At 38.1% G+C, this 15,408-nt stretch overlaps 1 protein-coding gene across 1 annotated transcript in view; it reads right to left on the reverse strand.

The window, feature by feature from the left end:
• The window catches only part of Ctnnd2 (catenin delta 2), an 869,206-nt gene that overhangs the window by 535,749 nt on the left and 318,049 nt on the right, over positions 1 to 15,408 (reverse strand). The gene's annotated exons all lie outside the window — the stretch shown is intronic.

Consider the following 15,408-nt stretch of genomic DNA (forward strand, 5'->3'; position numbering starts at 1 on the left):
ATATTTGCCAACCTGTTTTTCACCATTGGGAATGAAAGGAGCCTTTTCTTACTTTTTTTTCAAAATTCCTCCCTCCACCCCCTGCAATATTATCACTCCAGATATACTCTAAATCTGGTTGTGTTCTGTGACTTTGGGGACATCACAAACTACTCTAAGTTTTTTCCCCTTCCTAACTAAACAAACAGACATGTTGCCTCTTTGGAGACACACTCCCACCCCCATTACAAACCCACACTGTAATTCAAAGGATTCTATCAGCCAAAGCATGGGCTGTGGGGGCCGACCTCAGATGCAACCCAATAGTTCACACCCTCAAATCTCAGAGTCAGTAAATATTCAGAGTCAATAACGAGCTGTTATCAGTACTAGCTCTGCTGGCTCATGTCCAAACACTGCATGTTCCGATGAAACAACCTGCTTTTAAAGGAAGGTGAAGATATGGACAATTATAAAATAAAACAAACTGCACTCATTATTTCCAGTGTCCCTTCAACTGGTCGTTCCAGACATTCTGCTCATTTGTGGGTAAACTTTCAGAAGGAGGATTGGTGGTGACATAAAGCAGTAGGGAAAGCAGGATGTTTCCTCACTGACTCCAAGAACTGTGCTTTGCATAACATCCACCACCTGAGATACCTTCACAGACATTCTTACTTAAATAACGGAAGACGGTGGAATGACATTCATACCTAGTGATTAATTTAAGGCGGCATGTGATCACTCAAGTTATTGAACTTGGGCTTTTGATAGAAATGTAAAGGTCACAGTATAGGTCTTAATTTGGGCAATTTCTCAATAAACTTAAGAAACAAGTGACTTCCATAGTAGTCTTCAATCATCTACCAAGAAGAAGCCCAGGCTACTTCCCCATCATCACAAACCCTTGATAAAGCCTCACCTGACCTCTGATTTATATGCATCCTGCAAAGCCAAGGGCAACAGGAAGAGGAGATGGAACACTGGAGAGCGGTAGGAGTCTACTGGAACTCTTCATTCTGAACTTGAGGTCTCTCATTTATTACTAAAACTGTTAGAGTCTGTAAACAAGTCTGGATGGCACCTGGCAAATGTTAGAGTCTGTAAACAAGTCTGGATGGTGCCTGGCATTTTGCCAGAGGGAGTGGTTTGTGAAGTAACACCAGGGAGCCATTAAGTGTGGAGATTCCTTATTGGTTGACTGATGTATCTAGTTTATGCTAATTAAGATAAGCTGTGTGGAATGTATAAATACCTCTGTTGTCCTACAATAAATGGCTTCCACTCCTGCTGTATCAATCTACACAAGTTGTTCGTCACCCCCCGTTATTTTGCTGCAGCCGGACTGCGGCAGATGGTGGCCCGTACGGGGAGCCCCGGGACACTCGGGGGTAAGTGACGAAAAAAAGCTGCCCGTCCATAGATAGGACGGGAGCAAATCTGCTCGTCCCTAGACAGATAGGGCGAGAGGAAAAATGGCGATTTTGAGGAAATGGAGAAGATTGATACAGTATGTTTGTGTCTTGTTTTGTCTCAGTGTATTGTATTGTCTTTGTGATGAAAATATGGAAGGGGTGAGAAGTAAATTACTAAGGGAAGAAGGCACCCCAGTGGAACCAAGAATAGTTAGGGCATGTGTTGATAAGAGCCCAGGAACTCTAGTCAGAAAGAAAAAGAAAGTTCAGAAGAAGAAGGATTATCAGGAAAAAAGTTGCAGCAAAAGGCTATTACTAAATACTTTTCGTTACCGGAGGGTGCGTGAAGCGGAGAGGCGGCTGCCGAGTGTGCAAGCCGGTCACAGCGCAGCAAGGATTTTCCAAGAGGCGGCGGCGACTGGCCCTTCCCCGCCTCCTGGCCGGGGAGCTGGCTCTTCCACTGCCGCGAGCCCAAATCTAGACCTGACCTGGAGGCACAGTCTCGCAGGCTCTTGCTCCCTGTGCCCAGTAGCAGTTTGAGTCCGGGACACTCCCCAGGGCCATCTGGGGCTGCCCAGGCACTACAGCCAGCAGAAGACGCTACTGGTGTCCCTGATGTTTGGTCATTTTCAATGCCAATAACTAAGCTACAATGGTTCTCCCACACCTGGAAGCTGATGAGTAATGAGCACTATTAATGCTTATTTCAAATGCAAAAAAACCTTGAGATAATGTACTAAATTGTTCAGAAGGTTGTTTTCTTAGTAGAATGCTACAGGATTTTCTTTAGCCATCCGGAGTTCCTGCCTTCGTCCCAGTGCCAGTGAAGACGAAGGTGGAAGAATTTCCAGTGTTGCTGAGAACCGGACGAGACTTTGGCTGAGAAATGGACGAGACTTCGGATCAAGCTAGCTGCCTCTAGAACTTACCTGGACTGTGATTTAAGCTAGCTGCCTGAAGAACTTACCTGGACTGTGATTTACCTGGACTGTGAGTTAATCTATTGAGACACTGCTTTACCTAGACTGAGACAACAAACTGTAATCTACAACAAATTGTATCTTTGCTAACGGTGTCATTGCTGGTATAATTTTTCCAAGGGCTTCTTGCATGGAGCCATCAAGTGGCTTGGTATTGTGGCATTTTGTATCCTCCCTTTCTGTTTGTAGCAGGTTATTTATGGCGTTTCTGTAAAAACCACTATGGTCGTTATTTAAATTAAACAAAAGGGGGAAATGTTAGAGTCTGTAAACAAGTCAAAATAACACCTGGCATTTTGCCAGGGGAATGTTAAAGTTCGTAAACAAGTCTGGATGGTGCCTGGCAAAATGCCAGAGGGAGTGGTTTGAGAAGTAACAAAAACAAGCCATTAAGTGTGGAGATTCCTTATTGGTTGACTGATGTATCTAGTTTATGCTAATTAGATAAGCTGTGTGGAATGTATAAATACTGCTCCTGTCCTACAATAAACGGCTCCTACTCCTGCTGTATCAATGTACACAAGTTATTCGTCACCCCCGGTTATTTTGCTGCAGCCAGACTGCGGCATAAAACAACAGGCTACACGGGCTTTAAATTGCCTAGCATGAGAAATACATGTTCTAAATATGCTCTAGTGCCTAGAAATAGGTTTTTAAGTAAGTGGACTCAACAACAATTGCCTACTGTAAGTGGGTAGAGCATTTATTGCAGAATAAATTATATCTTTCAGGTTCATCTTAGCAAATTATTCAGGGACAGCATAATGGGCAGGGTATTCTCCTCATTTTCTGCATACATAAAGTCTGTACATCCCAGACCTTAGATCTTTATGTTGAAACACAATGGGAATTGATCAGAAAGGTTTTAGCAGCGTGGATTTCTTCTAACTAAATGCTAACAAATGACAATCAGCCCAATGTTTCCTGTACAGTTCATGTTTGTAACAATATATCTTGAGAGCTTTCTATTGCCTTATTTAGTGTTATTTTGTTGCATCTGACCTGCTCATTGATAAAATGGCAGATGATGTCAACAACTTTTTAAAGCCATAAGTAGGTAGAGCATTTATTTTCCTCTCCTCTGGAGTTAAGCTTTCCATTTCTGTTACCTGTGGTCATAAGGCATTGTCACGGCTCAAGGATCCCTCTTCTTATCTATCATCAGAAGGCCAACAGAGCTTAACACTACCTCACTGCACCTCAGCACAGAGGCCTGCATAATTCACATCATCACAGAAGGTTGAGCACAGTGCAATATGCTATTTTGAGAGAGAGGGAGAGAATACACATGTAACTTTTATTACAGTATATGCTATAATTATCCTATTTCATCATTAGTTCTCATTGTTAATTTCTTACAGCGGCTCATCTATGAGTTCAAGTTTATCATGCATAATTACACATGTAGAGTGGCTGGTGCCTTCTGCAGTTCCAGGCACAAACTGCGGGTTTGGAAATGTATGTTCTATGTTTAACAGGGATGACTGTACTGGAGCAACCAGGGAAAGGGCTGCAAGACTTCACTATAAACATAGTAGAGATGAAGCCTTTCAGAATGGAAGAGTCCTTACCCACATGTGCTCAGCTCAAGGCCACATTCTTTCCTGAGGATGTTCTCCCAGGTGCAGATCAGGGAGCTAGTTCAAAGTGCCCTGAACTTGGAAGCATTTCCTCACACTTTGCAAAAGATCCCTCTTTCTCAGTAGACTGTGTTTTGAACTCAGACCTCAACTAAGTCCCTCCAGTAAGTTCTAAGAACTCATAATCAAAAGTCCAACACATGAGAAAACACACCTCCATGAGAAGGGGTTTGTGAAAAAATACAAAAAAATCAAAATGAAGAAGATTAAAGATAGTGAATGATCAGATTCAGAAAAAGATATGCAGGAAATATTTAGTATGTTTAAAACTATAAAGGGGACTTTTAAATTAAAAAGAAGAAATTCAATATTCCACAGGAGATCTGATAATGAAAAAGTTGAACTTCTAGAAATGAAAAATAAAGCTCATTTTAATAGAACACTGATATTCTGCTGCTAGGAAAAGAAGACAGTGCATCCACCTGGGAATAATTTAGCAGCTTCTCAAAGAATTGAATGCAAGCTTGCCATCTGAGTCAGTCATGCCACATCCAGGCACGGACTCAAGAGAAAATGATTATTACTTTACACAAAGATGGACAACAAGATTTTTCATAGCACATCCATATGTAAAGAGCAAAATTTATAAACAATAAGAATATATATCAAGGGCTGAATGAACACACAAACTGTGGTACATTCACAAAATGGAAAATTACTCAGCAACAACAAAGAGATGAGAAAGGCCTGCAACAATTGAATCTAAGAGTTCTTAAAAAAAAACATAGTAAATTAAAAATGAAATGACCCAAACTAGATAAAATGAATCTATAATAAAAGGTTCATTCAATAACATAACCCTGTAACTCCACTGGTAGAATTATTTGTGGGAGAAATAAAAACATATGTCTACACAATAACTTGTATGTGAATGTTCACGGTAGTCTTGTTTATAGTATCCAAAAAGTGGAACCAAGCCTAACAACTGTGTGCTACATATCTAAACAGTGGAAAATTATTTGACAATAAAAATAAATAAAGTTACTAATACTTGGTGCGACATGGATGAACCTTGAAAAGATTATGCTAAACGCAGGAGTTAATAATTAAAGACTACATATTGCATGAGTCTATTTAGATGTCCAGAATGTGCACAAAAAGGAAACCTAGGGCTGGAAAGCTTCCCCACCTCCCCTGGGCAATGAAAATGTTTTAAAACTCACTGTAGTCACTGCCTCAAGTCTCTGTGAGTACGCCAATAAAAGATCACATTTTATACTTTAAATGGTTGAATTGCATGGCACAGGAGTTATATCTCAATAAAATTGTTTTGGGAGAAAAAAATCCATGATAGTTCTCTTAATGATAAACATAAATGGAATTATATTAAATTAATAAAGTCACTTATTTACCCTATTTATTACCAGTGCAAAAAGACAAGACAAAGTAAAGAATTTTAAGATTTCAGCATTAGACAGATAGTAATTTTCAACACATAAAATCCCTAACAGCACCGACAAACAAATTACTACAAATAATTGGAGGGTTTAGCAATTTAGCATATAAATATATAAAAGGGTTTATACATTTACCATTAAGTACATAAAAAACAATTGCATTATTTAAAAAAAAAAAAAGAAATTCTTAGAGGATGCATCTAATAAAAAAGATAACATTTCCAACAGCAGGATAAACAGTAAGGACCCTAGAAATGAATGCCACCAAGAACAGTGCGAAGGCTTTATGAAAAAATGTCTAAGTTTCACGGAAAGATATTTTAAATGAATAAAGTAAGTTGACATAAAGTCCATGAATCAGAAGATTAGGAATCATAAAGTTATGACGATTCCCCAATTTTTCAGAAGTAGAACATATATACACGTGAAAACTGGTACACTTCAGAGACGTCACCACAGTTTGTGAGACAGATGGCAGTCTACTCAATATTAGGATAATCCATCAGTAACCTGGAAAAAATTGAATGTCTAGATCTTGACTTGAAAAATAAATCGGTTTCAAAGAGATCGGATATTTCAACATAAAAATATACAGCTTCATAATTAGTAAAAGAAAATATGGGAAATTGGGAAATTTTACATAATTAGTAAAAGAAAACATGGAAAATTGTTTTAATGTCTTAATCCTTAAAACTTTTTAAAGATTTCTTAAATAATATTTTAGAAAGCACGAGTCATAAAGAAGCCATACTGGATGACCTAAGAGTGTTAAAATAAAGCACTTCTGTTCAAAGACAAGATCAGAGAGTTGGAGGACATGGGTATGACATATATACAAGTAACAGGAGTTCAGTGCCCAAATAGATTGGATTAAAATACTAAGAAAATTATGAAGTACCAATAGAAAAATAGGAGAAAGACATAAATAGGCATTTAGTAGAATAAACATTAATAGCAAATAATTAGTAGTTCTATTAGTGCATAAGTCAGATAAATCTAAACTTCACATTCACCAGAATTGCAACAACAGTGAAATAGTATGAAAACCATGAACTCTTGCTGAGTACGTGCAGCAATGCACTATACATTGCTGATGAGAGTGTAAATTCATACAACCACTCCTCAAAATTCTTTAGTATTTTCAGAGAAATTGAAATGTTCCAATCCTACAACCCAGTTTTTGCTCTTCTGTGCATGCCCAAGGGAATCACTGCTCGCCCGCAGGACAAACTTAGTGTGACAATGTCCCTGGCCATATGTTTACAGAAGCAAAATGTAAAAACTCCACAAATTTTCTCCTGAAAAGGATAAACACCCTGTGGCATATTCACATGATGGAGCAGGAGGCATAAGTAAAAAAATGCACGAGATAGCAGCCCCCGTGTCAACACCGATAAATCCAAGAACCGAGTGGAATGGAAAAGGCAAGTTGCAAATCATGCATAACACATTTATGTGAAATTCAAAACAGGAAATCCAAGTAATATTTTGCATGTTAGGATGCATACACATGGAAAAACATAAAGAACTTCAAGGGAATGAATAAATACAAAATTAATCTCTGGTGTAGTGAGACAGAGGGGGAGGGAAAGAAGAGTTTTCAACAATTATTTTTCAGAAGATTTGACACATTAAAGAAACCCACAAATACACAAATATTACATATTCTCAATTGTGTATATTATGTTCATAATATGCATACCAGGATCTTCAAGGATTTGTTTCTAAAAGTTATTTTTAATTTACAATAACCTTAAATTCCCTTTACTTTATAACCGAAGTCCTATTAATAAATGCTAGAATTTTTTAAAATCTATCCTCAAGTCCACTATAAAGTTATCTTTATCATTGGATCCAATTAGCATCTTAGAGATTTGTACTTTTCAGACTTATAATGAAAAAATTCTCCCAAGGAATAATGAGGCATGTTAAATCTTCTGAAAAAATGGCAAACCCAATCCGCTGTCAGACCACTTCTAGCTCCTATATATTTTATTTCTTCCAATGCCCTCATTTTGAAGTCTCCATTGTTTCTTTAATAACAAACATTCTTTGGAGTTCTGTTTCTTCATTAGTTTATCAGTTTTTCTTCTGGCTACAAAAGTTGCACTGAAAACTAGGTGCTGATTAATTTTCTCCCTCTGGAATGCAAGTCCATTAGCCAACATAATAACTGTTTGAAATGGTTTGGTAGAAGCTTAAAATACACCTCTGCATCCCTACCCGGAAGGACAGGTTAAATAGAATCCAGCTAATTCATTTCCCTCCCTTGAATTTTGGTCTTACCCTTGCTGTTTTATTTTAGGATGAAGTGGTCTACCATGCACCTGAAAGTCAGCTTGATAGACATTTTGTTACAGACTTAGAAGAGCAGCTTTGATAATCAGGGCAAGATCTTGTTAACATCCCTGTGAAGGGTTGCAAGCAGGCAGGCTGTATTTCCATGCTCACTGCACTGGGTGACACACAGCATGACCATTACCTACATGCATTGGCCAAGTGGATGAAGGCGAGCTTGCCTCTTCCTCCTCATAACAAGGGCCTCACAATTCCATGCTCGTCTAGCTTTGTCCTTGGTGGGTGACCCTAGCACCCACCCACATAGCCACAGGCGGATTCTGATTTTCAGACAAGCCCCACAGGATGCCAATAGGTTCCATGAGCCTCAAGCACTCTCAAGACTTAAAAGAATGCTAATAATTCCAAAGTTTAGATGACACTGAGGATTTTCCCTATTCCCACATTAATCTTTCTGGTAAAATTCTTCTCTAATACCTGATTACAAGGGAATTAAATGAAGCTCATTAGTACTAGAATGAAGACCTTGAAACTGCAATGTCTTTGAGTAACTCTCCAACCTCAGGGCAAAAGCAATTTTCATGGTGATGAGACTGTGTCCTAAGCAGTGTGATAATTAGCACATCACGGCTGCATTATCGCACACAAGACTCATGCACTGGGAACACCCTTTATTGTGGTGGAAAAGGGCAGTAGTCATATACTCTGCCTTAGGTCAGAAAATGGCAATAGTTACTATAACCTGTCCTTGGTCAATTTGGTATCATAACACCTAGCAAATGAAAGAGAAGATATAAGTAAATACATTGTTCTGTGAAAATCAGCGCATTTCCTATTTGTGCATGTCACATGTGAATCATCACATAACATTTAGATAAATTAACTATTGAAGAGGACCAGCCCACATGTATTGAATTTTTTCAGTGACAAACAATATGCTAATTGTTTCAATTTATTTCCACACCAACTCCTTGCAACAAGCTTCTAAGGTAAATGTTATTGTCCAAAATTCATAGACAGTGTAAAGAGATTCCCAAAGGAGTACATCATTTCCCTATTAAACACAGCAACAAGCAGAGCTGATATTCAAATCCAGAACTCACCCATTCCAAACATCATTGTCTTTACCACCATGCTTTTCCACCTTCTTAAATTAGAGTTTCAGTGTTTGTTGGAACCTTATGATATGACAGGCAATGAGTGGGTCCCAGAAGACAAAATGCAGTTCTTTACCTTAAATGAGGCATGTTAAAATGACAATGAGTTCTCAACAGGTGGATACCATCGTTCACACATTAGGGAGAGAAGGTTAATTGCTAAATTTTGAGTACAGTCGGCAGTCAATTCCTTGGACAGATCTTTTCAATAAAATCTTGCTGAGAGTTGCATTCTCAAATAAGTGCCAAAGACTAAGCAACAATGTGTGACAATTTTTAAACTTCCTCAGCTCTTGAGGTACTAAACAAACAGATGTTGGAGAAGACTGGAGCTTATGAATACCGCTTTACTGTCAACAAATTAGGCAACATCTTTGCTGCCTGCTGCTAGCACAGCAATCTCTTAAATTTAAAATTCTGTGATAGTTTCTCCTGGATAAAAGGGAATTAGGATATATTCACACAGGATGAAGTAAAACAAATCAAACTGTTCTTGTTGAAGATGGGAAATGCCTGTGGTAAAAGCTAAGATCACAGTACTGGTTTATCCTACCAAAGGTTTAAATTTGTAAAAAAATAAAAATAAAAAATAACAGTTTCCCAATCCTACCTTGCCTACTTAGCCCATGTGACCTCCCAGAACCTCTCACCTCTAACTCTGAAACCTCTGCAGAATGCACTAACTTGGTTTTAGTCTGCAGGACCAACCTCCCTAACAGGGGCTACCATCTCTGATTTGGGCTGCTCCCAGCCTCCATGGGCTGCCATTCTTCTCTTGCCTACTCAACAAAACCCAGTCTCTGGCTGCACCTACCCGGCTGCACACAGAATGGACTGCTCAGTCTATATCCCTATTGTCTGCCCTATATCCAGTGCCAACCATCCTGTATGGACTCTGTATCCCAGCCACACTACTCCACATCAACCCCTGCCTTTCCTGACAATGCATGTCCCTCTGAGTAGGCCCTTTATCCTATTTCTTCTCAATGTTTCACAGCTTGGACACAGAAATTTCCTTCTGTGAAACTGTTGCAGGCACCCCTTCCTGTTGCCCTCACAGCACCAACAAACTTGATCATGCTTTACCAGTTCCTTCCCTGACTCTCAATTTGGTAATGAATCTGTGGAGGGCAAGAGACACGTCATAGTCGCTTTTGCAGCACAAGGAGACCTTACTAACATGTCTGACCTTCAAAAGTACTTCACAAGCAAAGTCTTTTTAAATGGAATCAACCATTATTCCTGAAAGGTCCCCTCCAAATGCCAAGTGAGCTCTTGGTATGAAACACTCTGCTCCAGCGCCCTCTTTTTTTAATCTCAATTTTTTGTCAAAGTAGGAAGCATCTAGATCATTTGAGGCAGTTTCAGTGTACTTAAAAACTTTTCTATGCTATTTTTTTCCTCAACTACAAAGCCCATGCTTTGACTCAATGGGAGAGTCCTGGAGTAAACACACACACACATTTTCATATTCTCTCTCTCTCTCTCTCTCTCTCTCTCTCTCTCTCTCTCTCTCTCTCTCATAGTTAAATAAGTACAAGGAGAACTAATATACCTTCCTCTGAAGTGCCATATCTCAGGATGTAATGGTTCTGTTCTGTTACTCCAGCTCAGGTGATGTCTCCATGTCATACATCCAGAAGTGACTTACTGGCCATAACAGGAGGTTTGAATGAAACAAAGGGTAGAAGAGCAAATAGCTGGAACAAAGCTATATTCACTGTTTCCTGTTTCTAGACAAGGGAACTGGGACCTTGAAACCCAAATGACTCTCCCTGAGTACACAACTCCAGTGTGTTCCTGCCAAGACCAGGATCTTCTCAGCTTACTACCACATTTTTTATGCCCCCACTGCCTTTCCCATCACAGAGCTGAACACTTGGAATGGTGAGCCCTTGCAGTGTGTCCAATGCTCATTGTTATTTCATCAGCTGAAATATTACTGGTTCCAGTCCTTAATAGCAATCATAAAAAAGCCAGTGAACATAAACATGAGACTTGCTAAGACCCTTTGAACCCTCAGTAGCCAAAGGAAGATGGAAGAGATGTGAAGGATACACATGAGCCCTTATCAACAGACCCACAAGCAGGAGAGGACAGAACGTCAACGTGTGACTTACACCTCTCTGTTGGAATAACCTCTATTCACAAGAGCTACTAGCTTCTGGGTCTTAATGCACTGTGTCCCTGCTCTACAGATGTCATCTCTGCATGGTGCTCTTCCACTCAGGATTACACACTATCAGAGATCACACTCTCAGCTCCATCAGTGGGTCTAGATACACATCAAGATTTCCAGTTTGAGAGGGAAACTGATTTGAACTCTCTTCCACTGCATCTTGCCCATTTCTGCAAGGTAGTTTGGTCTACAATGTAAAGGAGACAAACATGGTTTATCCTAACACATCTTTTTAGCTCATGGTGAGAGAAACCACTTTATAATCTGTTGTAGAAAAATTAGGAAAGAGACTGCAATGAAAACATTTGCTGTGTATTTGTCAAAAAGGAAATATAAATGACTTGCTAGTTAGTCACAGTGCATAAGATTCTTTCCTAACATTTCTTACTCCATATTTGCAAATTTTTTGAAGACCATTACCCCCACTTTTAAGGATAAAAACAAATTCAGAGAGAAATTTAAAATATTTTCCAAGGGAAAGCGAGGTAATACCATAGAAAAACATGGTGGTGGTGGTGGTGGTGGTGGTGTGTGTGTGTGTGTGTGTGTGTGTGTGTTTGTGTGTGTGTGTGTGTGTGTGTTTTGCAAGGGATCAAACCCAGGGTTTCATACATGCTGGGAAAGTGCATGTGCCACTGAGCCTCATCCCTAGCCTAGCAATCCTGACACTGAGTTATAATTTATGGAAGTGCAAAATGCATATTTCACATCCATGAGAAAAAAATTTAAAATGCTATTAATGTAGAAGAAAATGTGAAGAATCTTCTGGATTAATTAAATTTTAAGGATTTTCAATTTTCTACAGATTAGAATGTTAAATTTCAAAATTGTTTAGAGTTACTTTTCCTAAAACCTTTGTTTTATAATAAAATATCTGTATAATAAATGTTGATATATTATTTTTAGATATAACAAGAATATTAGTGTTTTGAAGCCTAACTTCTTTCCAAAATGTCATTTCAAAAGTGATAGAAAGATGTTAAGATATAGTTATTCATAGAAGAGATACCCAATAACTATAAACATTAAGTATTCAAACATTTTAAGACCCTACATAATATTCTTAGGTCAGATGACTATTATTCTCAAAGAAATTTAGAACAATGTGCTTAATACAGTAACTAGCATTTTATATAAGATAAATCTGTAGAATTAACAGTTGGCAATAAATAATCTGCAAGAGAATTGTAACTTTTTGAGAGAATATTGAGGATTTACTGTGGATGTATTTAATAATAATGACAGCATAGGATCCACTTTTTTAACCTCATTTGTGTAAGAATCAATTTTAGAAACATATTTGCATAAAAAAGTCTCAAAATAGCTATAATAATTGGATCAGAGAGGGATAATAGCAGAAATTCAGTTAAGCAATGTTTGCATCCTAGAGTGAAAAGGACTACATACGGCTGGATGGTTATTCAAACATGACTCAAGACACCAGATATGACTGAATAGCAGCACTGTGGTGTGGCATTTGATGACATTTACTTGGGGAACAGAGATGACTGGCTTCAAAAATCAATGTCTAGACAGGTGAATTTGGGGAAAGTCAATTTTCTTCTATCTCAATGTTTTCACCTTTAAATGAAAAATTAAGACTGAACTCACAGAAGGAATTAGGAGTACATGGCATAATCCATGTAAACCATTCAATATTGTGTCTAATATATGGAAAATTATTCAATAAATACATCTATTAATTATTATTAAGATCATTACCATAAAACTTTCATCATCCTCCATAAGACTAGAACAACCTTAATTCCACACGTAAGGACATAAACTATCTGACCTTAGAAATTCATGGTATCATTTTAAGAGGTAGACATTTCCATAAAAACTAAAACCAGAGTGAATATTAAAATGTAAGATTTTGGTCAGGCAAAGTCAGAGTAAAATATTTTATATTATATTTATATACTACATATAATATCTTATAAATGAAAATGCATACATAATACATGTGAATTTATATGGTCATACTAGTTAACTACAAGGGTATGTTCTAAGAAATACATTGTTGGGTGATTTTGTCATTGTGTGAACCATCAGAGTGTGTACATTCATAAACCCTCATGGCTATAACATTTCTGGGTGATATAATATTAAGAGCACTGTTGGAAAAGGGTCTGTTGACCTAAATGTCATTGTGTAGGACACGGCAATATTACATATATATATGTAAGACAAAATAGGTAAGGTGTATTTTATCTTATGAAAGATGGAAATGTTTACAGATTAAAAAGCCTGGTGTTTTTACCCAAGAATAGCAATGGAATAACATTTACTATATTTTCATTTATCCATCTGTCTTTCAACACTGAACAGTTACTATGCTTTAGCCACTGCTTTGCCATGTACTCAAGTCCCCACCTGGAAGAATTACTGAGAGACCAGTGGAGGGAATGCAGGCTGGACATCCATGCACTTCCAAGTCCTAATGCCTGTGGGGATGAGATAGCAGCTTAATCCAGTTTGTGAATGTGCTCTGGATTGGCATTCAAAGAACCTGGGCTACTGTGCACTCATGGCTCATACAGGGACCCTGGACCCCAGGGTAGAAGAGAAAGGCTCAGAGAGCTAATGGCTGGGAGGCTGAAGAGGATTAGATGAGTATGTGCTGTCCTGTCCACAGAGCAACAGCTGTGCATGTTGCTGTTATTGCTGATGGAGGAAGACTTCAGTGGAGACTTGAGCAGAAATTCAACAGGCCACAAAGCATGCAGGTGAATATGAAGGCCTAGAAAGTATTCCAGAATGTTCCTCCAAATTTTTGTAGGAGAAAGGAAAAAGTATAAAAAAAAAAAATCTTAAAAGTAGAGATTAGGCATTTGGAAATTTAAGAAAGAGAGATAACAGGAAAGATTGTTGTAAAATAAAAAAAAAACTAGAAACTTTTCTGAGGAAGGTCTCTGCTCTAAAATTTACACTGGAAGTAACCAGAAGAAAACCTTTTTTTTTTTTTTCCTTTTTAAATAAAATTGTCAATGTAGGGGGGGGATATCAAAATATGTCTGTAGTCCTTCTGCTTATTTGCTCTTTTTATAATGGAACAGGCATTCTCAAAGACTTTGGAAATGACTACTGCATTAGTAATTTGGATTTTAAATTTCAAGAAACTAATTGCCTTTTTAAATGACTGAGCATAACTTTTTTGGAGGAGTAATATCTATCCCCTCAAAATGATTCTTTCCATGGGAACTGCTACAGTTTGAATGCTCCTGTCCCTCCAGCACTCCTGGGTTGGAGCTGGACACCCCTCCCCCACCCCAGGCAGCATTGCTGAGGGGTGGGCCTAAGGGCAGGCCTTTGGGTCACAGGGCCCTTTCCTCATGAATGGACCATCACTGCTGTGTAAGGGCTCTCACAGGCAGTTCACCTCTCTCCATCTTCCACCAGGTGAGCACCCAGCAAAAAGCTCACCGCAGATGCCACACCTTGATCTTGGACTTCCCATCCTCCTGAACTATAAAAAAGTCCATTTCTAGTCTTTACAAATTATCCAGTCTGTGGTATTCTGGTTCAGCAGCACAAAACAGACCAAGACAGCAACTGACAACTACTGACTAATTTAAAATAAAACCAGTATTTAAAGGAAAAGTAAAAATTTAAAACCAAAAACAAATAAAAATGATTGAATGCTCTGTGATTGCTATTTTTTTTCTAGCTGGCAAGCATGCATACACTGTAAATAAGTATCTAAAATCCTACACTCCCAGTGACTTTTACATTTGGCCAAATGAATGTGTTTGGGAACTGGTATATGCGTAGAAATACTTAAATTATAAGAAGAATCTTATTTTATTTTTAATTTATTGTAATTATCATTATCATTATCATTACAATTTGGCCTTGGGGATTGAACCCAGGGGCGCTTAACCATTGACTCACATACCCAGCCCTTTATTTAAAGACAGGATCTCACTAAGTGCTAGGGCCTTGCTAAATTGCTGAGACAGGCTTTGAACTTGTGATCCTTCCCCCTCAGCCTACTGAGTTGCTGGGATTACAGGCATGCACCACTGTGCCCAGCAAGAAGAACCTTACTTTAAAAACTAAGAAGCAGTTATTTCAATATCTAACATATCTACTTTCCAAAATGAAACACTCTGGCAAACCTATTTCTTTATTTAAAAAGAGTAAATATAATTATTTAAATATAATATATTACAATTTTATGAAAAATGTATGAACCACTCTACTTTGGAATTAATTATATTCATATGTGATTTATTTCCTTAAGAAAACTCACCTATCATGCTTCTTTTCATGGAGGGGGGTTACTGGGATTGAACCCAGGAGTTTTACCACTGGGCCACATTACCTAGTCCTTTTTCAAAGATAGATAAATATATATATA

The sequence above is a fragment of the Marmota marmota genome, unplaced genomic scaffold (genome assembly GCF_001458135.2).
Source record: "Marmota marmota marmota unplaced genomic scaffold, marMar, whole genome shotgun sequence".
NCBI classification, from domain to species: Eukaryota; Metazoa; Chordata; class Mammalia; order Rodentia; family Sciuridae; genus Marmota; species Marmota marmota.